At 37.2% G+C, this 27,034-nt stretch overlaps 1 pseudogene; it reads left to right on the top strand.

The window, feature by feature from the left end:
* Positions 1–27,034, top strand: part of LOC101955963 (antigen WC1.1-like) — a 120,400-nt pseudogene that overhangs the window by 64,745 nt on the left and 28,621 nt on the right.

The following is a 27,034-nucleotide window of genomic DNA, read 5'->3' on the forward strand; positions in this document are numbered from 1 at the left end:
TACAGTTGATAGCAGACTGAGATTTCTAAGTCATATATTATTCAAAACATCTGTTCCATGGCTTCTGGGTGAATGAAATTTCATAACAGAATGCTAGAACATCAAAAATGATCCATAAGTACTTGAGAATTTGTTTAAAGACAGGAAGAGAATGTTTAGTTTTTTTCTGATGCTGCTGCTTGGGTCACTTCAGGATCTCTTTCCACAGCGGTCTGATACTCAGCCAAAGCTCTAAGAATGTTCAGTGAATGAATTTTACTCTTTTCATGAGTTAATCAGACTATAGGAGGATTAGGTTTCATTTATCTGTGAAGAGTACAACTCTGAAGCTGAGCGCTGCACTTCAAATGAAGACAATGTGTATTCTGCAGCTGTTGGGTGGAACACTCTGTAGGTGTTATGTTCATTTGATATATAATGTACTCTAATCCTATGTTTGTTTGTTGATATCTTGTCTGGATGACTAAGTTATTAATGAAATATTAAGACATCATTAGCATTGTATTCAAGTTTATTTTCTCTTTATATCCTATAAGATTTGTTTTACAAAATAGTATGTTCTGTTCCATATGAATTTATAATGCATTTATAATCATTGCATCTTTTTGATAGTTTGTTCAACTTACCACTATGTAGTTACCTTCTTTGTTTCTTCTAACTGATTTTGGAGTGTGCTTTTCATATATGATCATATATGGTCGCCATCATGACCAGAAAGAAGAAAACAAACAACAGCAATAGCAACAACATAAAATACAAAGTACATAAATACAGTAATAATTAATTACACGCAACAACACCTAAAACAGCAGTAACCATAGATAAGGGGAAAAATAAATTAAGAAGAAAGTCGAAAGTTAATAAAAGAAAAAATATCTTAAGAAGGAAAATTATAGAAGGAAAATAAATAGGAAGATTGGGAAATTTAAAAAAATATGTAAAGAAATGGAAAAATGAGAAAATTCTTATAAAGAATTTTTAAAACAAATTAATTAAATAGTAAAAAGAATATAATAATATAAATTATTTAAAATGTGTCAAAAAATCTTCCCATGTGAAATATTTACAGTGGAGACACCTGTTTCCAGGTGATCTAATATTTGAATGCATCAGGTATGGGGAATTAGTAGCCTGCAAAAGAAACCAATTGTAGTTCCTCTCACTTCCCACTAAATGTTCTGGGATTTGGTGTGATATGCTGGCTGCACTGTGACTTCATTTCCTGCCGTGGAGGGTAAGGAAATGTTGATGGGGCAGGCCATAATCACACTGGAGGGATTTTGTTTACAAATCTGGAATCATTGCAAAAGTCAGAGTTATCACAATCCATTCCTTCAATGCTTTTGTGGATCCCACTATTGGGCACACACTTGTTCCAGAGTACTCTAGTCATTGCTGGTGGAAGTGTCCTAGAGTGGTGAATCCTTAAATGTCTGTGAAAAGTGGTATAAGCAATCAAATCATTGAGTTCCATCCTGGAGAGGGGATATGTGAATGGGGTGAATCATCAGATGTGTACTCTGAGCTCTCTCCCTATGTGCAAATATGTCAATGGAATCACTCTTCTTCACAGAGGGAAAGACCACTTCCTAATGAAACTTCTAGGGCCTTCACTGTCACTCAATCCTCTCAGTATGTTTGCAGCAGGCACTCTCCCTATCTGAGATTTTAGAGTAGATTAGTACTCCACCCCACCATGGTAGCAAGGTGACCCAGGGACCTTGAATTGATTGATTCATATTTTCTAATCCCAGTGCAGTTTATCCCCTACAATAGGCCCCTCTCAGATAGGTTCTTATTGTAGCACTCTGAGGGCTTGCTGAGCATTGGCATGAATTGTCTAAAGCTCTCTGGTTGTGTAGGATGACTCCTCTCAGAACAATTCCCCAAATTTAATTTAAAGTTTGTAATAACCATGTGTGTCTCCTACAGCTAAGACTGCTGCTCTGTTGACACCATCTGGGTTGTCTGCACTCTCCAGCTTACCTTATGCTTGCAGGTTGCCTCCATCACCAGGCAGCTAAAGTTGAACTTGTAAATTGCTTTGTACTTTTCTCTGGGCTGCCTTAATGCTCCTCTGAGTTATTTAGAATTCCTATCATTTTTTTGTAAATTAGTCCTAAGTCCTCCCTTTCTCTTCTGAGAATACGATTTCCCCTGTGATACCTGACTCTTTTCATTCTCAGACACAACAAAAGTAATTCTATTCTGCTATTTGCCTTCTCAATAAGAACTCCTATTTTTGAATAATAACTCTTGATAGGAAATCCAAGCCATTATTTAAATTATTTGGGGAAAAAGTAACATTCTATGATTCCTGAGCAATGTCCACATGTGAAATCATCTTTTGGAGAGGATGCTAAATCTAACTAAAGTGAACACAAATTTGAAATTGAATATTCAGATCTGAACTCTGAAATAAAGAATCATCAGTGAAATATTTTGAGGTAAACCATTGTCTGCCTTGGGATCCATTTATTTTTTAGTCTTAACTGTGGTGAGCCGTTCCTGCGGACTGTGGTTGCCATTACATGATGGCGCTGGCTCCGTTGTGGTCTGTGAAGGACAACTCCATATCAAAGAGAGTTGGCGTGTTCCCAGCTCCTTATCAGAGAAAGTTGGCGTGTCATTTTCTAGCACCCTGTGAGAAGGGTACACGTGGCAGCTTTGCATTGGGGTTCGAGGTGCTTTATTAAGGCTGGGAGGGGCATCCAATTAATATTCCGGGTAGTAGAAGAATCATTAGAAGAATATCAGGGGCCTGAATAAACTGCTGAAAGAAGATTCCTGAGTCGCGTCTTCCTTGCGGGCAAGGGGGGTCGTGACACTTAACGCCTATATAATTTATTTTTTCTTGGATTCAAAGTGGTCACCAGAGACTTCTGATGATCTAATCCCTGTTCCTTACTCCATGCACTGTGATCTCATCCTTCCAAATGCCAAACCATTGGCACTTGAGCATGCATGCTTTATAAGAAACCAATTCAGATGCTGGCACATTACATTAAATCTTAGAAATCACTTACAGAAAAGATACTTTCAACTATTCAAAGTATAAATATTGACATGTCTAGAAATGTTTTATCACATCTTATGAAGCACTCTGCCAATAACAAGTTTAACTCTGATAGGACCTACCTAACTTCTACCTGAGACTACTTACTAAATTACAGTGGATATAATTCCATTATTTTGAGAGAGAGAGAGAGAGAGAGAGAGAGAGAGAGAGAGAGAGAGAGAGAGAGAGAGAGAGAGAGAGAGTTTTTAATATTTATTTTTCAGTTTTCAGTGGACATAACATCTTTATTTTATTTTTATGTGGTACTGAGGATTGAACCCAGTGCCCTGCACATGCCAGGTGAGTGCGTTACTGTTTGAGCCACATCCCCAGCCCATAATTCCATTTTTTTACACAATTAATTCTTCTACTTGTTTTGTTAGGAATTAAGACTTTGCTGCTGCCCTGGTGTGATGACTTCATGTATTCTCCAGCAAAATCTGTATTCTGAAGCTTAGTTGGTAGAAGGGAGTAGATACATTGTCCTCACTCCTCTGTAATAATAATACAAATTAAAATGACCTTGTAGTCACAAGGTTACAAATCCACACTTGATGTTAATATACCAGTTTCAGACAGAAATGAGAGCATTCTAATTATAATATTTAAAGTAAAAATTTTAATAAACTTGATCAATGCTTTTGATATTCATTCCATTTTGAAGGATTACTTTGGAAAAATAATCACTGATCATGTTATTCTCTTCAGCAAGGATTCCCTGCTGAACTTCTTCAGGACATAAAATTACTATTACATTGCTTTTCCTTACCTATAGCCAGACATCTACCCAAGGTCTGAACTCATGCTTCAAATCCCTTCTTGATTAGTTTAGATAGATATATAATGTATTTTTCCAACTCAACTTATTAAAAACAAAATAACTTCTCAAAATGAAATAAAAGAAAAAGGCAAAAAATGCTCAAATCTCTGGATAACTTCCATTTTTTATTTTAAACTTATGACAATACTATCATACTTCTAAATTACCATTCTTTCCTCTGTAACAGGAAATATAATGTAAAGAACTCTAATAATGTTAGTCTAAATAACCTGGTTTTATCTCATTCTCATACTATTTAGTGGAGTCTTTCTTCATCCCTAAATGGGAAATAAATATAACTTGTCAGTTTTTGACATATGGAATTTTTATTTCATTAACAAATGTTAACTTAGTTGGAATTTTTTCAGTGAACTAAAAGTTTTTGAGGATAAAATTGTAAAGAGGAAGCCTAGTATTTTTCTACTTCAGTTCATATTCAATGGATAGTTAATTATAGCTCCCATTAAAAAAGGAGGTAGACTGACAGAGGCAGATATACAGACAAACACAAAAGTATCTTTTTTTTAAGACAGAGAGAGAGAGAGAAAGGAGAGAGAGAGAGAGAGAGAGAGAGAGAGAGAGAGAGAGAGAGAGAGAGAGAGAGAAAGTTTTAATATTTATTTTTTAGTTTTCGGTGGACACAACATCCTTATTTTATTTTCTTATGTGGTTCTGAGAATCGAACCCAGCGCCCCATGTATGCCAGGCGAGCGTGCTATGGCTTGAGCCACATCCCCAGCCTCCAGGTATCATTTTAATATGAAGAATAATATATTCATATATAAGGAAAAAGTATATTACACACCAGACACAGAGAAATAGTTATATAAATACATATTCATTTCTTGAGTCAATAATTCAGAATTGACCTTTATAATTCCTCCTAAATTTGTCTTCACATGCCTGCTCAAGGAATTCCCATTCTGATACCAACTCTTTAATCCATTCCCCACACCCTGGGAAAAGAAAAGCTCTCAAGCATGTCTAAGACATGTAGCTACCAATTCCAAGCCAAGATATTAATTTTGTTAGTTAATTTTTTCCAAAGGATTTGTGCATTTAGATGGTGGACGTGGACCCTGCTCTGGGCGAGTGGAGGTAAATTCTGGAGAAGGATGGAGTCCAGTAGCTGATGGGAATTTCACATTATCCACAGCCCAGGTCATCTGTGCAGAGCTGGGGTGTGGCAAGGCTGCATCTGTCCTGGGGAACCTGCCCTTCAGAGAGGACTGTGAACGGGTTTGGGCTGCAGAGTTCCAGTGTGAGAGGCAGAGGCCTGGCCTCTGGTTCTGCCCCAGAGTGCCCTGTCCTGGAGGCAGCTGCCCCCACAGAGGAGCTGTGCAAGTTGTTTGCTCAAGTGAGAATCACAGCAGGATGTTAACAGCCCTATTCACTCTACAGGGGTAAGAAAAATGTGTGATGTTGCTAAAACCAGGATATACAGATGTTCGGCTCATGAAAAATGGCAGCTCTCAGTGTGAGGGACAAGTGGAGATGAAGACCTCTGGAGGCTGGAGAACACTCTGTGCCTCCCACTGGAATATGGCCAATGCCAATGTTGTTTGCCGTCAGCTGGGCTGTGGAGTCGCCATCTCCACCCCAAAGGGAGCATACTTTGTGGAAGGAGGAGATGAGATCTGGAGAGACCGATTCCACTGCTCAGGGTCTGAGTCCTTCCTGTGGAGTTGCCCTGTGAGTGCCCTGGGTGTTCCTGCCTGTGCCCATGGAAACACAGCCTCTGTGGTCTGCTCAGGTAAGAGAGGTCAGGGCTGACTGGTACTTGAGTGACATGTCTCTAAGAGCAGATAGATGGTGAGCTGACTTTAAAAATGAGACATTCTGAGCTAGGGTTCTGGCTAAGTGGTAGAGCGCTTGTGAAGCATGTGCGAGGAACTGTGTTGGATTATTAGCATCACATATAAATAAATAAAAATAAAAGCTCATCAAGAACTAAAATTTTTTTAATTGAATGTGACATGAGTTCATGATCTAATCATGAAACAGAAAAGTGATATTAAGTGGAAAATTATTTTTTTAAAAAAATATGTGGGGTTCTGTGATTCTTCTCAATGATCATTCATCTTTCAGGCTCTCTCAAGGGGTACAAAGAGGAGTAGTTTTTAAGTAAGCACTATTATTTTTTGAAATTCATAGAGAACAGTGTGTAGCAATGAATGAAAGCTTTGTCAAGTTCCTCACCCTAGAACATCAGAGAGCTTCAGTGGCTCCCAGAAGTCACCTGCACATCTCCCTCCAGTCATTGTGCTCTCCTCTCCTCCAAAGAAGACCATTCAAATGTTTGTTGCCAAAGAAAATTTTGTCAGCTTTTGACTTTTATGTAAAATCATGCAGTACCTTCTCTTGATGTATCTACTTTGACTCCATATTGTGTTTAGAATTCACCCATTTTACTATTTGTAGCAGAACTTCTCTTATTATTATTATTATTATTATTATTATTATTTTGCTGTTGAGTTTTCTGCTGAATGACCACATGATCATGTATTGATACATTAAGATTACCAACATTAAGATTTGATGCTTGTGACTTCCCAAATAATGATTGTACATTTTAACATGACAATAGCTTGTGGTGCAAATATGTATGTAGTTCTATCAGGTTTGTACCCCTTGTGCTTTTACTTTCACTCTCTTAATATGGTAGTCTTTCAGGTGCCAAATATTCTTAATGAAGCACAGCTTATCAACATTTTTTGTGCACTAAACACAACATTTACACCATGAGATCATAAAGATATTCTCTCAGGTTGTCTTATATGTGCTTAATTATTTTTCTTTTGCATATAATTGTACAGTATCTGGGGTTAATATTGTATGGGTGTGTATGATGTGAAGAAAAGTTTCACATTAGTATTTGTACAGTAAATTGACTCAGCATATTTTACTGAAAGAGCTTTTCCCCTCCACAAGGTCACCTTTGAGATAAACAGTGCAGATTTTCCTATTCATTCTATACTATTTTCCATTCTATTGTTTGTGTATTTGTACAGTCCAATTGTGTAGCTTCTCTTGCCTAATGCATTAGTCATACTTGGTCATATGCATTTCACATAAATGTTAGAAACAACTTAATATATATAATATAAATAAAAGCATGATGGTATTTAGGTTGACATTGGATTTGAATTACACATGAATATGGAGGTACTTGACTTCCAAAGTATATCAAATTTCTCTCATAGATTATTCATAGCTTTTATGATGTTACTTCTAGATATATTCAATGCCATTAATGTTTCTTTTGGTGAAATATCCTAGGAATGTCTTCAAATTGTTTTCTCCTTTATTTTTAGTATGTGTTTGGGGAGTTAGTTTTTCTTTTTTATTTCTTTCATTTATTTATTTTTGTTAATTTAATAATTCTGAAAAAGTTTCAAAGATAGTATAAAATTTCCAAGTAACCCTAACCATATTTAAAATGCCACTATTTTACTATATTCCATCCTTCTGCTCCATTTATGCATAAATTTATCAAATCTTTCTGAATGATTAGTTAAGAGTAGGTGAGTAGGTGGATAATGTAATGTGTCCCATTACTCCTAAAATGTTTTCAAGAATTTCATATGTAATCACAGCATTGCTGTCAATTCCATAATATAATCATATAGTGTTTTAGTCTTGTTCAGAATATTACTAATTTTCCTAAATAAGTTATTCACAGTAAAAAAAAATGTGTGATAATGTGCTGCATTCAGTTCTCGTTTAGTTAACTTTCTTACTATGAAACTCTTTAAATTTTCTTGGTATGCCTTGGTAATGACATTTTAATTATATGAAAAGTTCTCTTTTTGAGCTATGACAATAAGCAAAAATAAGTAAGTAATAAGATAAATTGTAAATCAATGTTTGAGTCTGTTACATAAATGAAAACCGGCTTTGACTTTTTTCCAAAGTAGAAATTTAAACTATATATGTTAGAAAAATTAATCACAAAACATGTATTTTTTAAGTTCATGCACAAGAATTTTTAGACCACATTGGACATATCTAGTGCTATAAATATTACCTACCCTGTACCAATCTCCTCTCTATTTTCCAGTGGACTCCTTTTTGCTTCCACTTCCAAGGATAGAGGACTTGGGTACTTGTCTTTCTCTATGTGGTTTATTAACTAAACACAATGTTTTCCAGTTCCATCTGTTTTGATGCAAATGACAGGATTTCATTCTTCTTTATGGCTGTCTATATAACATCTATACTTCATAAATTTTTCTTTCAGTAAGCACTTAGAGTGATTCCATACCATAGCTATTAATAATAGTGCCACAACGAATATGGGAATGTAAGATTCCCGTGTTTCATAGTAAATGTACTCTTGGTGGCTACACTGTACAATAAATTTCCCCCCAAAATAACAATTAAAATAAAAATTATATTTTATTTTTTTCATGATTTGTAGATTAATAAATTTGGCAAGGGCTCTTGGCAGTTGCCTCTTGTGGTCTCTCTTGAGGTTCCCTTGGATCTCATCTGCAGCTGAGGTCATTGAAGACTTGATGAAGCTGGGAAGCCAGAAAAGCTCATTCACATGGCTGGTAGCCTGAAGTTCACCTGGGGTTGCTGACGGAAACACCTACAAATGCTCTCTCCCACATGATAGTCCCTACAGAATAGATTTCCCATTAAGCAAACATCCTACTAATTCAAGAGGAGAAGGCCTGACATTCTGAGCTAGTTCTCTAAGTAAAGTCGTGTAGACTACCTCATATTCTATTGCTTATAGACAACTCACCACTGACAGCCAGATTGGAGGGAAGGAAGAATGGATAGAGTGTGAAAGATTTTGTGGATATTTTTAAACACTATATATGTATTAAATATCCTACTTTATGTATTTTCTATTTTTACTTCAACACTATCAAACCAAAGGTCAAATGTTTTCTGTGATATGTGAAAGCTAACCTACAATAAGAAGAGGGGAAAGTGAAGGGAAGAACAGAACATTAGAAAATGGGCTATATAGGGAAGGGAGAGGGATAGGAAAAGAACAGTGGAAAGAATCTGACATAGTTTTCCCAAGTATATGCATGAAAACATCACAATGAATCCCACCATCATGTACATCAATAAGAATGTAACTCTAACTAGAATAAGATATATTCCATGCTTGTATGATTGTTTAAAAATGGATTCTTATGTCACATATAACTAAAAAGAGTCATAATTTATTTAAAAAATCGTGGCCCTAAGTATCTAAAACTTGTAGAGTATGAAGAATATTAGATTTTTTCACCATCTCTCTTAATTCCCTATTATATTTCTTATCCTATTGTATTTCTATGCTTCACTCTGTATTTTCCCATGTTCTTCCACTTACTATTTCTATTTTGAAGAGCATCTACAGTATTGTTAGACTCATCCACTAGTTCTTATTTTTATCTACTGACTTTTGAAAATAACATATGACTCTAAAATATTTATTGGATTTTTGTTAATCATTTCTCTACCAAGATGCACATCATATGAAACCTTCAGAAAGGTATTTTGCCTCTTCTGTGCAGTCTAATTAGTGTAGATAATCTTAAGTAAAAGTTGTTCAAGTGTTTAGAAATGGGCACCATCTAAAAAAACAGAAACAAACAAACAAACAAAAAACCCTCTTCTTTCAGTTCACAGAATATGATGCAAGATTTCCAGAAGCTCAACAGAATTTCACCTCTTTGGTCCAAACTAAATTACACATGTGTATTCCCAGGGAAATGAGGCAACATGCTGATATTTTTCAGAATCTCACCTACTAACTTTGAATGAAAAATGGCTAAAGGGAGAAATACCTGATTCTAGTTTTCACTTTTCTCTAAATTTGACTCTAAAAGTCTTGATGCCTAATATGCACTAATATGTCCCATTTTCCTAAACTCATTCCTAAGTGTGTGCTTAAAACAAATATCTGGCATAACGAAAAGCAGAAATCTCCATTAGAAGATCAGCTCTGAAGATAGAAAATGAATGCTCCTTTGCAACAGCTTTCACCTCAGATGCCATCACTAGATTGTTATGTACTTTAATTCAGGTTCCTTTTCTCTAACTCATTTGGTAGGAAACCAGACCCAGCTGCTGCCCCAGTGCAAGGACTCCTGGTCTGACCCAGAAGATTCTGCAGCCTCAGAGGGCCACACTACCAACTGCTTAGGTGAGCTAGGACCCCAGCACCTGAGCCTCCCCATTCCCTGTGTAAATGCCCACTGACATGACCCTGTCTCTCCTCAGACAGCAGACACCTCCGCCTGGTGGATGGGGGCAGTCGCTGTGCAGGGAGAGTGGAGATCCTGCAGCAGGGCTCCTGGGGCTCCATCTTTGATGACAGCTGGGACCTGAGTGATGCCCACGTGGTGTGCAGACAGCTGGGCTGTGGAGTGGCCCTGGAGGCCACCATCTCTGCTCATTTTGGAGAGGGATCAGGGCCCATCTGGTTGGACAACCTGAACTGCACAGGAGAGGAGGCCTATGTGTGGCAGTGCCCTTCCCAGGGCTGGGGGCAACACAACTGCAGTCACAAAGAGGACGTAGGGGTCATCTGCTCAGGTCTGTGGTGCATACTGTGTGCAGGTGGGGGAGGGCAGGGGAAGGTCTGCAAGGTGGTGTCTGAGCCCTGGGTGAGGGTTTGGGCATAAATTGATAGGGCAGGGGAGGAGGAGGCTCCTCTTACAATTTCTGTTATTTCAGCAGAGGAGAAGAAGAGGTCCTTCCATTTCCTTCTGGAGCAGCTGAGCTTCTGCTCCTTCCTTCTCAGCACTGTCCCCTGTCATAGTCATTCTCTTCAGTATCCATTTAAAGCAGTCATCACTCTTCTGTGACCTGCAGGCGCAACATCTTGACCCACTGAATTAGTTTTCTATTTCTGCTGTAACAAGTCACCATAGATTGAGTGACTCAAAAAAAAAAAAAAAAACACAAATTTATCATTTTACAATGTGTAGGTTAGAAGACTGACCTGGGTCTGTCTGGGCTATAAATAAGGAGTGAGCAGGATGCAACAGCTAAGGCCTTAGGAAGACTCATTTCCTTCCTTATGGAGCTTTTAGATATTGCCTGAATACCTTGTTTCATGGCCCCTTCCTTCTTCAAAGCAATAGCAGTGCGATTCTCTGACCATCATTCCATGAACATATCTCCCTCTGATGAGAGCTAGAAAGAATTATCTGCTTTTGGGGACACAGGTCTAAGGATATGAATACATTTTGCTCACCTGTGAATCCAGGATGATACAGGATAATCCACAAAAAGCTTCTCTTCTTAATTATGTCGCAAAACCATTTTGCAATGGGTAAAATATTCACAGGCTCCCAGGATCAGGGAGTGAGCATATTTGGAGCTCCACTATTATGCCACACCTATGTCAGCCATCCTTTTCTAGGGTCAGAGGATTAGTCAGAGAGTAGATAAAGAGTTTATTTACTGCAGAGCCCCCAGGTCAATGTTTCTGTCTATTGATTTGCTAATATTACATTTGTGTAAAAACAGAAAGAGCAGTAAAAGTTAGCTAAACAGGTTAAAGGGTCAAAACTTCCATTCCTTCACCTAGTGGGCACTTCCTCAGCAGAGTCAGCAATGAGCACTCACTACTTAGGAATAAAGGAAAAACAGCAGTAGGAGTTCAGTGCTCACTTAGCCTTGATGTTCCCCTTTCTTTCTATTTCAGAGTTCTTGGCCCTCAGGCTGGTGAGCCACGATCAAGAATGTGCTGGGTGGCTGGAGGTTTTCTACAACAACACCTGGGGCAGTGTCTGCCATAGCCCCATGGAACCCATGACTTTGTCTGTGATCTGCAGACAGCTTGGCTGTGGGGACACTGGGACTCTAGATTTCTTGATTTCTTCCAGGGAAGGTTCTAGACCTCACTGGGTAGATAAAATCCGCTGTCGGGAAACTGATACTTCTCTCTGGCAGTGTCCTTCTGACCCCTGGAAACATCAATCTTGCTCTCCAAAGGAGGAAGCTCATATCACATGTACAGGTGACCTACTGTCTATTTCTATGTGTTTGTCCTATGCCTGTAGGTTGTTGTCAGGAAAGGTTCATATATGCACACATAATGGATGAGTTGAAATAAATCTACAGAATGAATACTGGATAGAGATTACTTGATCCACTTCTTTAAATTCTGTTTGAAAGGCAGATGCTAGGAAACCTGCTATGATAGCAATTTATATCAAAAGTACCAAGAGACTGAACTGAGTAAATGGGAGCATGAAGTTACACTCTGATGGACATTCTTAGCAAGTAGCTAATGCAGTCTCACATTATAGTAATTAATCTGTATCCTTAATGAGAGGGCAAATGATTAGACCTCAGTAATACGCATTGCTTGCCAATTATTATCAATTTGTTCCCACCAACACAATCAGCTCTTGATAGGTATCATGGTGATCATTTATTCCTGATGAGTAAATTGAGGTTTAGAGTAAATACTTCATCTTCCTCACAATTTCAATCGAGTGAATGACAACTTGAGGAATCCAATACAATGGGCTGTTTACTCTGGAATCCACTACAGATTAGTTTATTGATGATAAGTAATTGAGGTATTTGTAGGTAACAACTTAATTCCAGGCAGGAAGAGAGACACAAGAAGAAAATATTGTGCATGCTCTCATGGAGTTTACACTCTAGCGTGACTACACAACCACATATAAATTTGAATGTCATTAATGCATGGAAGGTGCTGTGCAAATATGTTCATTGAGGAAGACAGCAATCATATTTAACTTGAGACCTAAATAAGAAGACCTAAATGAGGTCCAATGCAGGAAGAACATAGAGCATTTTGTCAGTGTAACTACTGAGGTGGTAGGAGCATGGTGGCCTTGAGGGACTGATAAATTTTATCATAAGCAAAGCAGGAAGAGTGGGGGGAGAGTGATACCTGATTACCTGGATGGGTAAGAATTACTAGAGGCCTCTCCAAGGCATTGCTCCAATAGCAATCCTGCTGAAAGGTGTTTTTGGTCATTTCATCTGCTACATTATGTGGAAGTGCTGTGAAATGAGGAGCCTAGTCTTGCTTTATTTTCTTCTTGAATTGATCTCCTCACAGTCCCAGTGGTCTTAGTTGATACTCTCTCCTATGAGCTTTTGCCATATGCTACTGAAAACTAAAATGCCCACTTCATCCCTCTCTCAGAAAACATTCCATGGTGCCTGTTGCAAATTGGAGTCTATTATCTTCCAACTAATTAAAACCTATAACGTTCACTTCAGTTTTGTGTTTTAATAAAAACCTGGCTGTCTTCTGAAAACAATGATGTCCTTATCATTTAATGGCTCCATGATTCCCTTTCAACAGAATATTTCTGGGCCAAATATTAGAAGAAAAATATTTATGCTTTCTATTGTCATTTTAAACAATTTTTAATGATTTTTAAATTAATCTTCTTTAAAAATAACTGATAGTGGAATGCATTACATTTCTTATTACACATATAGAGCACAATTTTTCATATCTCTGTTTGTATATAAAGTATGTTGACACCAATTTATTTCTTTATACATGAATTTTGGATGATGATGTCCATCACATTCTACAATCCTTGCTAATCCCTTACCCTCTCTCTTTCCCTCCCACCACTCTGGCCTATCTAGAATGCATCTATTCCTCCCATGCTCCCCCTCTCTACCCCACTATAAGTCAGCCTACTTGTATCAGAGAAAATATTCAGCATTTGATTTTTTGGGATTGGCTAACAACTTAGCATTATCTTCTCCAATGCCATCCATTTACGTGCAAATGCCATGACTTTGATCACTTTTATTGTGTATATGTGCCACATTTTTTTTTTATCCATTCATTCACTGAAGGGCAACTAGGTCAGCTCCACAGTTTAGCTAATGTGAATTGTGCCGCTAGAAGACCCAAAAAGCTCCACCAGTAAACTTAAACAATTCTTTTCTTTTTCTTTATGTTCAGCTACTTGAAATTTACCCCATGAGGTGGTACCAGCTACCAGTTCTGTTGGTGTCAATATCCAGTCTGCACACACTTCATCCATGAAGGCTGCTATACCAGGCTCACCACATTCCTCTTTCTCCTGTTCCTGGTGCTTCCAGCATCATTGAACACAACTGAAAAAACATCCTGGCCTCTCCATTCCTGAATTTCTCCCTTATTCCTCCATACCCCATCTCCCTGTATGACCACACTATTGACCACCCCTAACTGTACATCTTGAGATCTTGATTGCACTTTCCTTCTCTATTGCCTCTTCTCCTTATGCACATATTCATAATGATCCTTTCCATATATTTCATCCTCATGCAGATTCCAAATGTTTTCCCTTAACAGTTTTTCAGTTTTCCACCCCATGATGGCACATGTTCTTCTTACTCTGATTAGACAACATGATGCCCCATTATAATCCTCCCCCTCCAAGTACACTCAACTCCCTGATCTCCTCTGTCAGTGAAAGACAAGAATATTATTACCACTCAGTTACTTCTATTGGGAGATTAATTCACTAATTGGGTTAAGAGTCTCATAACCCAATCATTTATCCTCTAAAATTTCTTGCATTGTCTCATGCAGAGCTTTTGGGGAACACCTCACATCCAAACCATAACATCCACCAAGGCTTGAGCAGGACTAGGTCATGGTTACAATAAGGTACTACTTCACTCAGGTGGCTGGAGGTGTAGCTCAGTGACAAAGCACATCCAACGTGTTTGAGGTTCTTGGCTTAATCACCATCATGACTCAGAAAGAAGAAAATGAATAAAGGAGTACCAACCACATAAACATAAATCAGCTATATAAATACAGTAAAAATCAAATAAACTCAATAACTATGAAAGCAGTAACAATAGAAAAGGGAAAGAATAAATGTAGAATGAACAAAAAAGTAAATTAATAAAAGGAATATTAATTCAAAAAGGAAGATTGAAGAAGAAAATACAAAAAGAAGAAGGGGAATAAAAAATAAGAAGAAAACTATTTTATATAAAAAAGATGTAAAAGAAGAAAGAAAAATCCATTTAAAGAATTTTAAAATGCATTAAATACATAGTATTAAGGAAAATATAATAATGTGTACATTTAAAAAGAAAAAAGTGTGTCAAAATTTTCTCCTACACAAAATACTTGCATGCAGAAATCTCTTTTTTGTTCACTCAACATTTGAATCTATCAGATATATAGGATAAACTAGGCTAAAAAGGAAACCAATTCTAGTTCCTGTGAATTTCCATCAAAAGGAGATAGGTGTGATATGCTGCCTGCATTGTGCTCCTCAGTTCCTACCGTAAAGGTTAAGGAATATTGATGGGACAGGCCATCATCCTGCTGGAGAGGTTCTGTTTCAAATAGTGGGGGCATAGCAACAGTCAAAGTCACCACAAGCCCTGCCTTCAGTGTTTGTGGAAACAACATGTAGAAAAACTCTGCTCCAGAGACCTCATTCCCATGGGGGCATACCAAGTGCCCTAGCCATAGTGAATCCCTGGAATGCCTGTGAAAACTGGTGTAAGCATCAAACCCTTGAGCTCCATCCTGGAGATGGGGCACAGAAATGGGGTTAATCACCAGATGTTGTCTCAGCTCTCAGACCTGGAATACTCCTTTTCACATAGAAAAGGCCTAAATATCAATGAGGCCTCTAGTCCCTTCTCTGCTACTATCTCAGCATGTTTGTGGAATTCAGTCTTCTTGAGACTACAGGTGCTCACTACCTCCACCCTGTCACTGTGGAGGGGTGACCCAGGGACTTTAAATTATGATTAATTCATATTTTGTAATCCTAACACAGTTTAGCCCATATAATAGGATCCTTCTCAAAATGGCTCCCAGTAATAGCACTCTGAGAACTTGCTGAGCAATGAGATGAACTCCTCCTATAAAGCTCTCTTGTTGTACTGAAGGAGTCCCTCTCAAAACAACTCCCCAAATTTCACTAAAGCTTATCAGAACCATGTGTTTCTTCCACATGTAAGATATCTGTAGTTGAAGTTGTTAATTGCTTTGTAGTTTTATCTGGGCTGCCTTAATGCTTCTCCATCGCATTGACACTTCTTGTCATTTTTTTATTGGTTCCTGGTATTTTTCCTCTTTCTCTTCTCAGAATAGAGCTCCCCCTGTGTTCCCTGACTCTTGACATTCACAGAGCCACAAAAAGTGTACTTCTATTCAGCTATTTGCTTCCTCATCAAGAACTCCTGGTAGGAAGTCCAAGCACAGATTAAATATATTTGGGGGAAAGTAGCATTCTATGATTTATAGGGGAATTTGGGCAATGTCAACATCTGACATCATCTATAGAGGAAGGTTGCCCAAACTACCTAAAGCAAACGCAAATTTGAAATTAAATATCCATATTTGAACTATGAGGCCTAGAATCATTAGTGAAATATATTGCATTAACTATGGTTTGTCTTATGATCCACTAATTTTTCAGTCTTAATGCCTATATAATTACATTTTTCCCCTGAATTCATAGCTGTCACCTGAGACTTCTAATGATCTCATCCCCATTTCCTACTCCATCTCCTGTACTTTCATCATTTCAAATCTTTGGCCATAAATACCATATGTATGTGCTTTATAAGAAGCCAATGTAGATACTGGCCCATTACATTAATTCTTATAAATCATTCAGAAAAGACACTTTCAGCTACTCAAATTATGAATCTCAGCATTTCTCAAATAGTTTTGTCACATCATATGCAGAACTCTACCAACAGCAAGTTTTACTCTGATCAGATCTACATAATAACTTCTACCTAAGATCACTGTCTTGATTATGTTGTGTTTGATTTCATTTCTTATTTTTTCACAATTAATTCTCCTAAATTATGGTAGAAACTCAGTCTTACCTACTGCCCTAGTGTAATGAATGACTTCATGTCTTACACAGCAAGCTCTGTGTTCTGAAAATAGATCTGCCAACTGCTTGGTTAGAGGAGGGAGTACCACATGAAAAAAGAACTCTTATCAGCCAGAGCAGTGGCACAAATCTGTAATCCCAGCTTCTCAGGAGGCTGAGGCACAAGGATTTTGAGTTCAAAGCCAGCCTCAGCAAAATGAGGCCCTAAGCAACTCAATGAGACCCTGTCTCTAAATAAAATATAAATAGGTATGCGGATATGGCTCAGTGGTTGAGTGCCCCTGAGTTCAATCCCCAGTACAACACTGCCCCCCAAAAAGAACCTTCTTATTCTCTTTGTAAATACAGCCATTGACATGATTCTTTCTCCTCAGAGACTCCACAGCTCCGCCTGGTGGATGGGGGCAGTCGCTGTGCAGGCAGAGTGGAGATCCTTCACCAGCATTCCTGGGGCACTGTCTGTGGTGACAGTTGGGACCTGAAAGATGCCCATGTGGTGTGCAGACAGCTGGGCTGTGGAGTGGCCTTCAATGCTTTGCTTTATGCACAATTTGGAAAGGGATCGGGGCCCATCTGGCTGACAGAGCTGGCGTGCACAGGAGAGGAGGCCTACTTGTGGAATTGCACTGCCCTGGGCTGGGGAAAGAACAACTGTGAGCACTCTAAAGATGCAGGAGTCATCTGCTCAGGTATGGTCAGTGCATTCTCCATTATCTAAGAGAATGGAAGGTTCCAAGAAGTAGTGTCTGATTCCTGGGGGACTAAAGAAAGAATTGTCCAGAGAGGACTAAGAGGAGAGGCCTAAGAGATCCTTCCCTGAATCCATAGATTCAGGGATAGCAGTGAATGATGCTCTTCATTTATTCCTGTCATCTAAATCTATAACATTGTCCTTCCATTCTCAACTTTTTTACTTGACAAGATTTTTTTGTAGAATATTTCAACTTAAAATCAATCTTCATAATTTTGTTTCTCTAATTTATTATTTTCAGGATTACATGTAAGTTGGTACACACACTCTGTTTGCAGTACTTTTCAAAGGACAGACAAGAAAGAGGCCCTACTTCTCTCAGTTGAATTGAGTGCTTACATATGTAAAGTCAGAGATATTTTTACAGTAGATTAATAGGTATGTGGGTAGAGGGATCAAACACATCACAAGGAAATTTATGGATTAAAGGAAAGTTAAAATACTTCTTTCCAGATTCAAATATCAAAATCTTAGTTTATTGATAGGAAGGGCCAGAGAACCATTAGTGAAATGCTGTGAGTCACAATTTCTCCTTTCATATCTATAACAGTATATTCTCTCTACGTTTTGTTTTCCAAAAATTTTTGTATAAACTCATATTCTGAGGTGAATTTAACACTGTGCTGTCATATCAATGTTGGAAATAGTAAAATATTAATACATATTTATTATGGTATGAGATTATGTAGTTTAGGACTCAGATCAAGGTGGTTATTCAGTGATCTCCCACAAATATCCCACGTAAACATTTTTCAGAAACCCAAAAACTTGATAGGAGAAAATAAATGAGGTGCATGAAAAGAAAAGAAAGCAGGTGAGTTTCTGTTTTTATGATAATATAAAGAAAAGACACATTGAAGGAGAGAAGAAAATAAGAGTTGTGCATTCCCTAAATCTAAGAAGCCCAGCATGAAGAAAGACACATTCTTCTTGGGGAATGGAAAGGTAATTAAGTCCAGGCCTTAGAATTGAAACTCAGAACTAGGCAGGTGCCCAGTAGAGTCCAACAATCCTTGTTTCCATGATAGTAACCTCAGATGGAGATCAGGAACTGTGTTTAGTTGGGCAGCAAAGAGACTGTCTCCACCCCAACTGTTTCAAGATGTTTCCACAGAAAGAAAATCAAGACTCCACTTGCTAAGTAACAGGACACAAGAGCAGAAACAGGATTTTGTCTTAAAGCACAATTCCAGGCTCAGCATTGTGATACTCTGCACTCAGTAGGAATTAGAGGCCTTAAATGTAGACTGACCTCATAGAGAGAGCAAGACTGCTGGTGGGACAGACTCAAGAAGAGTCTATGGCTGGTTGCAGGAGTCTTGGGCCATGAGTCTACCTCAGCAGTAGGCAGCTCATAGCATTGAGGATGTTGGTCCCTCTCCGTTCTGTGTTGCTTTGGCAGGCTGAGGCCTCAATGTGTGACATATCTTTGCAGCATTTCTGACCACAGGATCACCCTCCTTGTTCCTTCTCAAAGCCCCAGGAAGCACACAATGGAGAGAGTTAAGTCTCTCCTTGGGGGTAAAAATTTAGTTGGGTGCCCGAATTTGACCTGGACCCTTGAGCTCTTGTCATTACATATTATAATACAGATTTCAAAGATGAAAGGTAAAGAGTCCAACGGAATCAAGAGAAATGAAATAAACAACACATACAAGTGTCCTAATTCACCTGACAATGAATTTCCTAACAAGAAACATGTAGACAAGAAGTGAGTGCCATTAAAGTCTCATAGAACTGAAGGAAAAATATGCCAATAAAAAATACAAAACACAGCAAATGTTCTTTACAAATAAATAAGTATAATGACATTATCAGACAGCTCCCCCCGCCAAGTAATCATAAAGTATAGCAATCCTCTGCTGAGCATATATCCCTAGGAAATGAAGTCAGGATGTTGAAGAGACCTCTATACTCCCAAGTTTATGGCAACACTACTGACAGTAGCTAAGAAATGGAAACAATCTAAGTGTCCATCAACTAATAAATGGACACAATGAAGAACATTTACATAATAGAATACTCTAGACAAAAAAAAAGAACAAAAAATAAAAAAACAAAAGAAATGAAATCCTTCCATTCGCTGCAGCATGCATCGACCTGAAGATCATTAGGCTAAATGAAATAGAAGAAGGGGAAGAAGAACAAAGGTCTCACTATATGTCAAATCTGAAAGAGTTCACCTCATGAAAGTTTAGAAGTTTAGACTAGAATTGTAACTACCATAAGCTGGAAAGTGTAGGGGTTAGAAATGGAAGGCCACAGGTTTTACTTAGGAAAAAGAAATTCTGGTACACCATTGTACAGGTGGGTGATAACAAGATTGAACTTTATTTCAAAAGCAAAAATAGAACATACTGGAGATTTTCACAAGAGTAAATGAACAGTGTTTGAGGAAATAAGACTACACACATACACACACACACACACACACATCAAAAGATCTATTTACTTCATTAATAGGTATACTATTTCTGTTTGAGGTATTGCTTGAAATAAGTTTAATATAAATGAAAAAAGGAGAAAAATGCTGCAGGTGACAAGATATGGAGGAAGATTATACAGTTTATATGTGATAGATGCCATAACACAATGTATCCTTGAAGCAAAGGATCAGACAAGCATAGATCTGACTGCAATTTTTAATTTACTCTAGGGAGAATGAGTCATATGAATCAGTGGACTTCTGCAGATACAAATTTTCTTTTCTTCCAATCAGGTCTCTCAGAAATTTCAAATGGCTTAATTTTTTTTTCTTTTTGTCTGCATTATTTTTTTGAAATATTCATACCCAACATCTAAAAACATTTCTGGAACATGTCAAATTCTGGAAAGACATTAGTACTTTGAATTAGAAAACATGGAAGCAGACTCTCAATACTCTCTTCAGACCTGGGTGGAAACTTTACATTGTGGCTCCTTTGAAGACCCCTTTTCCCCATTTTATCCCTTCCTGATCACAGGCATTTTTGCTCATTTCTGGGCTTCCAATGATCACTCTCCTTGACCTCTATTCTGCCTTGAAGGAAGGTCATGCTCCCTCCTCTGGCTTTCAGAGATGACTGAGAAGCCCAAGAATACAGGGCAAGTTTGGTCTTTAAGGAAGACACAGGGATCTGTGTGTACTTCTACCTGGCCAAATCCACATCTGATGAAGACATTCCCATCTACTTAGGTGACACAGTTCTGTGCCCTAAAGAGAATAATAGGATTGTGGAGTGATGGACAATGAGACAGGTAGATACAGAAACAAGGCTTATCATCAAAGCCCTGGAGATTTTGTTATATGCAGATGAGTCCCAGCCACAGGAAGGGTGGAGAAGACAATCTTGATCTTAGTGGAATAAACAAAGGTGTGATCTTGATGAGGATGTTGGAAATCAACCTGGCCTCCCTGCCACTTTTGTCTACCTGGATAAATTTGAGCCCAAAAATTCTAATAGTGATGGAAAGTGAGAAAGGTCATTTCGAGAAGCTGAAAGAGTCTTATATCCTAAATGATGCAATACAAAGAATTAGGGACTTGCCCAGAGCTTCTGCAGGTAGAAAAGAGTAGTTTTCTGAAGATCAGGTGCCTACAAACTCTCCTGGGACTTGACTGAATATTTTTGTAAATGAACCCCCTTTGTAAAGTGGAGGCCACCTCTGTGAAATAAGAGTAGAGATGAGGCATAAAGGCACAGGATATAGCAGGGCTCACTGAGGGAGTAGCAGGGGAGACCAAGAAAGGAGGGAGCTGAAGTGAGAGGAGCTATCACTGAGAGGCATAATTCAGGTCACAGTGGGTCTGGATACCATCATATCTCTAATCTCTAACAAGTCTCTTATTCTTTCCAAGTTCTGTCTTCTCTGTCATGTCTTCAATAGTATATCAATAGTACATCAGTTTTAGTAATTTTTAACACATTTAACACTGTCAACAGGTTTTATCACTGGAGAGCTTTAACTTAGCTATGAAAAAGAATATTATGTTGAGGTATTTAGGGTACTGGAGAATTCAGATAGAGAGGTTTAGAAAGGGAGATTGAGTCTAAGAGAGGATTTAGGATAAATATCATAGTATCTCATTCATTTATACACGAAACACCTACACCCAGACCTTGCCTGGGAGCTGCCCATCTGTGTCCCTATAAGAGAAGCCACCAAAAGAGTCCATTTGCTGGTATGTGCTAAACACATACTCTGCACCTTCAGTTCTCTTTACTGCCAATCTTTCAAGTGTCTTAGGGCACAGAGAAGCACCTTTTTTTTGATTGGTTACTTTGGGCCTTGGTGCATCCTTCTTTTCGCCTGAAGCACAAGTGTGTCACTATCTCTTCTGATTTATGGCACAAAAAGTAGAATTTGTTTTCTAGTGTGCAAGATGTATATGTCAAATCTTAAGATTTTAAAGTTACTTTTAATTTTTGTTGTGTTGGCCTTTAAGAGTTTTTATGGAATTTGATTAATTGTATAAAGTATCTATTCAGTGATTCTTGGTAAAATTGCTCTTTGTCTGCTATTTCTCCTACATACAAATAAGTTCTGATATATTTTAGATGAGATTAGGAAGACAGATTTCCTTTTAAAAAAAGCAAGGTTATGGAGAGTAGCCTACAGTGTCAGCCAAGTCTTCACACTAAAATTCATCCCCTGTCCTTAGATGAGTCAGGCATAATTTGGGTGAGGACCTCAAGTAATTCAGGCTCTGTTGTGGCCCTCCTGTGGAGAAAGGTTTAGCAAAACACAGAAAAAATGTTTATATTATTTCAAATAAACATATGGGGGGCTCTGGTGAACCCAAAATCTATTTCCCTATATGACAATCTCCATAGAATTATTTAAATATTATGACTTGTTCAGATATTGAAAGGTCCTTACCATGCCTCATGTAATTTCAATTGGTGGTCATGATTGAAACAACATGCAACCAAGAGGAAAAATAAAGAACTCCTACATTTTTCTTTTTCTTTTCATGTGGTTGTCATCAATCACTTGTTAATCTCTAGGGACTAAAGCAAATTTGCCTCCTTCTACCAATCTTACTACTCCTGTGACAGTTGATCAGACTGGGACATGGCTCTGTTCTCAGAGGAGGAGATTCAAAAACCTTCACTGAAGCATCCTGGATTTAGAAGAGCCAGTTATTATAGGAGAAAGGAAGTGGAGAATTTTCATCCTTCTGATATTCATTGAATTCTTCAATTATTTTCTAAAGTCTCTCACTCAAATGCTTAATCTAACCTGACTTGTGTCCTCAGAAGAAGGGAGAAACATAGACAGACACAGAGAAGAGGGATAGGTAAGCAGAGAGGCAGCAACCAAAGTGATGCTTATATAAGCCAAGGCACACCAAGGATTATCATTGACCAGGAGAAGTGAGGGTGGAGTGAGGAAGGATCCCCTCTGATAGTCTCCAGAGAAGGAGCCAACACAACTGACACTCTCAATACTACTTCCATCCTCCACAACTATGAGGTAGTGAAATTCTGTTTAAAAGCAAAATAATCATCAACAATAATATTAATTCCTTACCCAATTCTAGACCAATGAAAAGATTTGTATTATACCACATAATTGAAGGACTTTAGTCAATATGGAAAAGTCATGTTAAAGGACTTACTGAAAATTTTATGTTAATGGAAAGCTCTAGAATGCGTCTTTATAATCCACTCTGATATGTTTTAAGACCAGGTATCATTTTTTTTCTCCATTTGTGACTCTTTTTGACATCTACATATTTGACTATACAGGACAATATCAAATAGAGACTAATTTTATTTTATTTAATATCTATCCCTAAATTTTCTAACATTATAAATATTTATATAGTCTAATAATTTAAAATATTATTATTACAATTAAATGTAGGTATATGAATGATTTTATAAGTACTAAACTCCACATACATATACACATGTAAGTGTATGTGTGTTTGAATCTGTATCTGTATTCAATTTCAATTCACTCTAAGTCTATTATTTCATAAAAATATAATTATTAATAATTTTTATCATATTTCATACATAATTTCTACCTTCACAACAGTTTTCTGCATATGTCCTTGTAACATGGACTGACTTATTATTCTCTGTGAAATTTTAAGTTCTATAGAAAATAGAATTACCAACTTGGATATTGACCCATGTTTTAGAAAATAAGTGCATTTGCTAAAGAAAACAGAATTATCCATTAAAAGGATAATACATTTAATAAACATCTTCATAAAATTACTGTAGATGTATTTACACAAATTCCACAGATTTGCTCATCTTAATGTTCTGCTGAGCATCATACTTCTGAGATTTCTTCCTCTGTGTAGTCAGTTCATCACTGGGTTCACTTGATGTGCTCATTCACACTATTCCACTCTCCCTGATTATAGTGGTGAGCCAATAACATGGACAGAGTCAGTTACAGCCTTTGCCCTGAATTTACCTTATTTGAGATACAACAGGACTCACATTTCTCAACTGTCTGAAAAAGATATTTTTGAGGAGCAAAGACAAAAAAAAAGCAGTGATTTTGAAGAACCATGGGGGATGAGGGTTCCTAAAAGGAGCAGGTCACCATTCCTCATACTTTCCCTTTAGATGTCCATGTCAGCTCTGCCAATCTATTTGAGTTGGTTTGCCTCATATAATTTTGTTTTATTATTCTTTAATTTTATGTTTGGTAGATTTATCCACAGTTCTTGGTCAGATCATTTTATTGCAATCCAATATATATCACTTTTTAAAAATTCAGTGTATGCTCATTGTTGGGAGCTTGAGTTGTACGTGCACAACTGACAGAAAAAGGGAAATATAACCTGAAGATGACAGCCTCCCAGTTGAGACAGACACCTAAGTCTGAATTGTTTGTAATGTGAATCTTCAGTAAGAGAATTAACATTGAATATTGTATTTAATGTTTTATTTCTCAAAAAGTCCTCAGACATTAGGTGTGCTTCATATTATGCCTCAAAGATCAAATTAGAAGTTTCCAATATAAATAAATGCTGTTTATAGATGAAAAGCTGCACAGCAGTTATCTCAAAAGACTGTAAAAACAGACATTCTGAATAAATTTTAAGTTAGACCTCTTAAATACTGTTCACATCCTCATATGTTTCATTCCCTATGAATCAAGAAGAAGGGCTACTCTGAACAAATAATTGGCAATTATGTGTCCACACACTAGAGGCCCAGATCTCAACATTCATACTTCTAAGATTTCAAGATTATAGATTGTGCAGACTAACTGGTAGGTTGAATATGGAAACTTTGTTTTATATGAGAATATATTCTGTATGAGCAAGACAAGTGAAAGAAAGAGTGAAAAATACCTTCACACCAGTCTTCTGAATAAATGTCCTTGCAACATGTACTGACTTATTGTGGTACTATTTACCTCAACTGCTTGGTAATACAGATGAGGAAAAAAATTATTTTTGTCTCCATATCCCTTTATAACATTGACATATTACAAAAACTGATATGTATTTCTGCAAATAAAACTAATGAGGATTTCTAGACTACTATGATATAAGAATTTCCTATTTACTGAAGAACTGTGGAGTATAATAATACACACCATCATTATGGTTTATAGAATGATGTATACCTGCTTCTGAACCACACTTTGACTGTTGTTTTTATATTTCATTAAGTGCATCAGAGGAAATGATATCCCAAGAATAACTACATTTTGTGTTGATGGTAGCTGGCTCTAATTTCTAATTTCACATCTTTTTCAAAAAATTGTTCCAAGGGATTTTGGGTATATGTTACTTTATAATACAATATCCAAAACATAATAAATCTTTAATGTATTTTTATTTTTATTTCTTCATTGCTTTCTTTTATTTAATTGATTTTATTTTTTAAAATATATGACAGTGGAATGCATTACAATTCTTATTACACATATATACCACAATTGTTCATATCTCTGTATATAAAATATGTTGAAACCCATTTTGTGTCTTCATATACGTACTTTGGATAATGAGTCCATTACATTCCACCATCCTTGCTAATGCTCTGCCCCCTCCCTTTCCCTCCCTCTTCCCTATCTAGAATTCATCTATTCTTCCATATTCCACTATGAGTCAGCCTCCATATATCAGAGAAAACATTCAGCATATTTTTTGGGGGGGGATTGGCTAACTTCACTTAGCATTATCTTCTCTAACTCCATCCATTTACTGGCAAATGCCATGATTTTAGTCTCTTTTATTTCTGAATAAAATTCCATTGTATATATATGCCACATTTTTTTTATCCATTCATTTGTTGAAAGATATCTAGGTTGGCTCCACAGTTTAGCTATTGTGAATTGTGCTGCTATAAATATTGATGTGGCTGTGTCTTAGTAGTATGCTGCTTTTAAGTCCTTTGAGTATAATCCAAGGAGAGGGATAGCTGGGTCAAGTGATGGTTCCATTCCCAGATTTCCAAGGAATCTCCATACTGCTTCTTTAATGCATTTTTAAAGATAAATAAATGTATTGCTGACTTTCAATAATACTGCTTTCTGAACACCTCAGGATCTCTGTTCAGCACAATGATAGATGTTCAGTTGATGGTCTGAGTACATGTACTATATTAATTTTATTCTTCATTCTCTCAGGCTGGATTAGGTCCCTCTGGTCTGTGTAGAGTAGAAGAGTAAAGGTGAAATCTACATGAGAGATCTATCTCTTTATCTGAAATGCTTCCAATTCTTATTAATGGAATTTATACAAAAATTTCTTGCAAAGATTTGATAATTTAATAGAATTCAGTGCCTAAAACAAAGATACCATCCTAACATTTCAGTCAGAGGACAAACACTGTGCTCAGATACCCCAGTGGATTGTCTTAGATAGAACTTGAATGTAATGTAATTCTACCTCAACTGAGACATTCTAACACTTGGATACTAGAAATGGGCAAAATACACTTAATTAAAAAAAAAAAGAAAGAAAAAGAAAGATGACTAGTGCCACTGCAGGCATGTTTGTGTTTTTATCTGAGCTGAAACTACAATCAGTCATGCAAACCTGATGGTCCTCCCTGGTGGTACTTATTTTGAACTTCAATTTGAAAGTGACTGAGTGGAAACCAGAATTCACAGAGAAGAGGACCTGGCTGCCTCCACAGGCAGAGACTACAGCCAGCCAGGTTTCTATTCTAGAGGCTTATCTTTAGTTTTCCTGTCATTGGATGACTGTATTTGTGGCTGATTTTATGATGTGCCTGCCAGTCTCATATTCTTTAAAACATAACCTTCTAAAGATTAGTGATTTCAGTTTGAAATCTGTGTATCTGCATTTTGACTCTATAAGTAAGGTACACTATATTACTCCTCTATAATAACAAAATAAATTAAAATTACCATTGCAGTAACACTTCAGGAATCCACACTTCGTGTTATTGCATCAGTTTCAGAGAGAAAAGGGAGTATTCCAATTTTACATAACAATTTTAAAAAGGTAGATTAATGTTTTTGATGTTTGATTGTTTACTTAGGGGGAAAATTAATGAAATTAATTAACATACTATTCTCTGGAGAAAGATTCCTTGCAGAATTTCTTCACTACAAATATTACTATTATATTATAATTTCAC

Source organism: Ictidomys tridecemlineatus, chromosome 6, assembly GCF_052094955.1.
Source record: "Ictidomys tridecemlineatus isolate mIctTri1 chromosome 6, mIctTri1.hap1, whole genome shotgun sequence".
Classification (NCBI taxonomy): Eukaryota; Metazoa; Chordata; class Mammalia; order Rodentia; family Sciuridae; genus Ictidomys; species Ictidomys tridecemlineatus.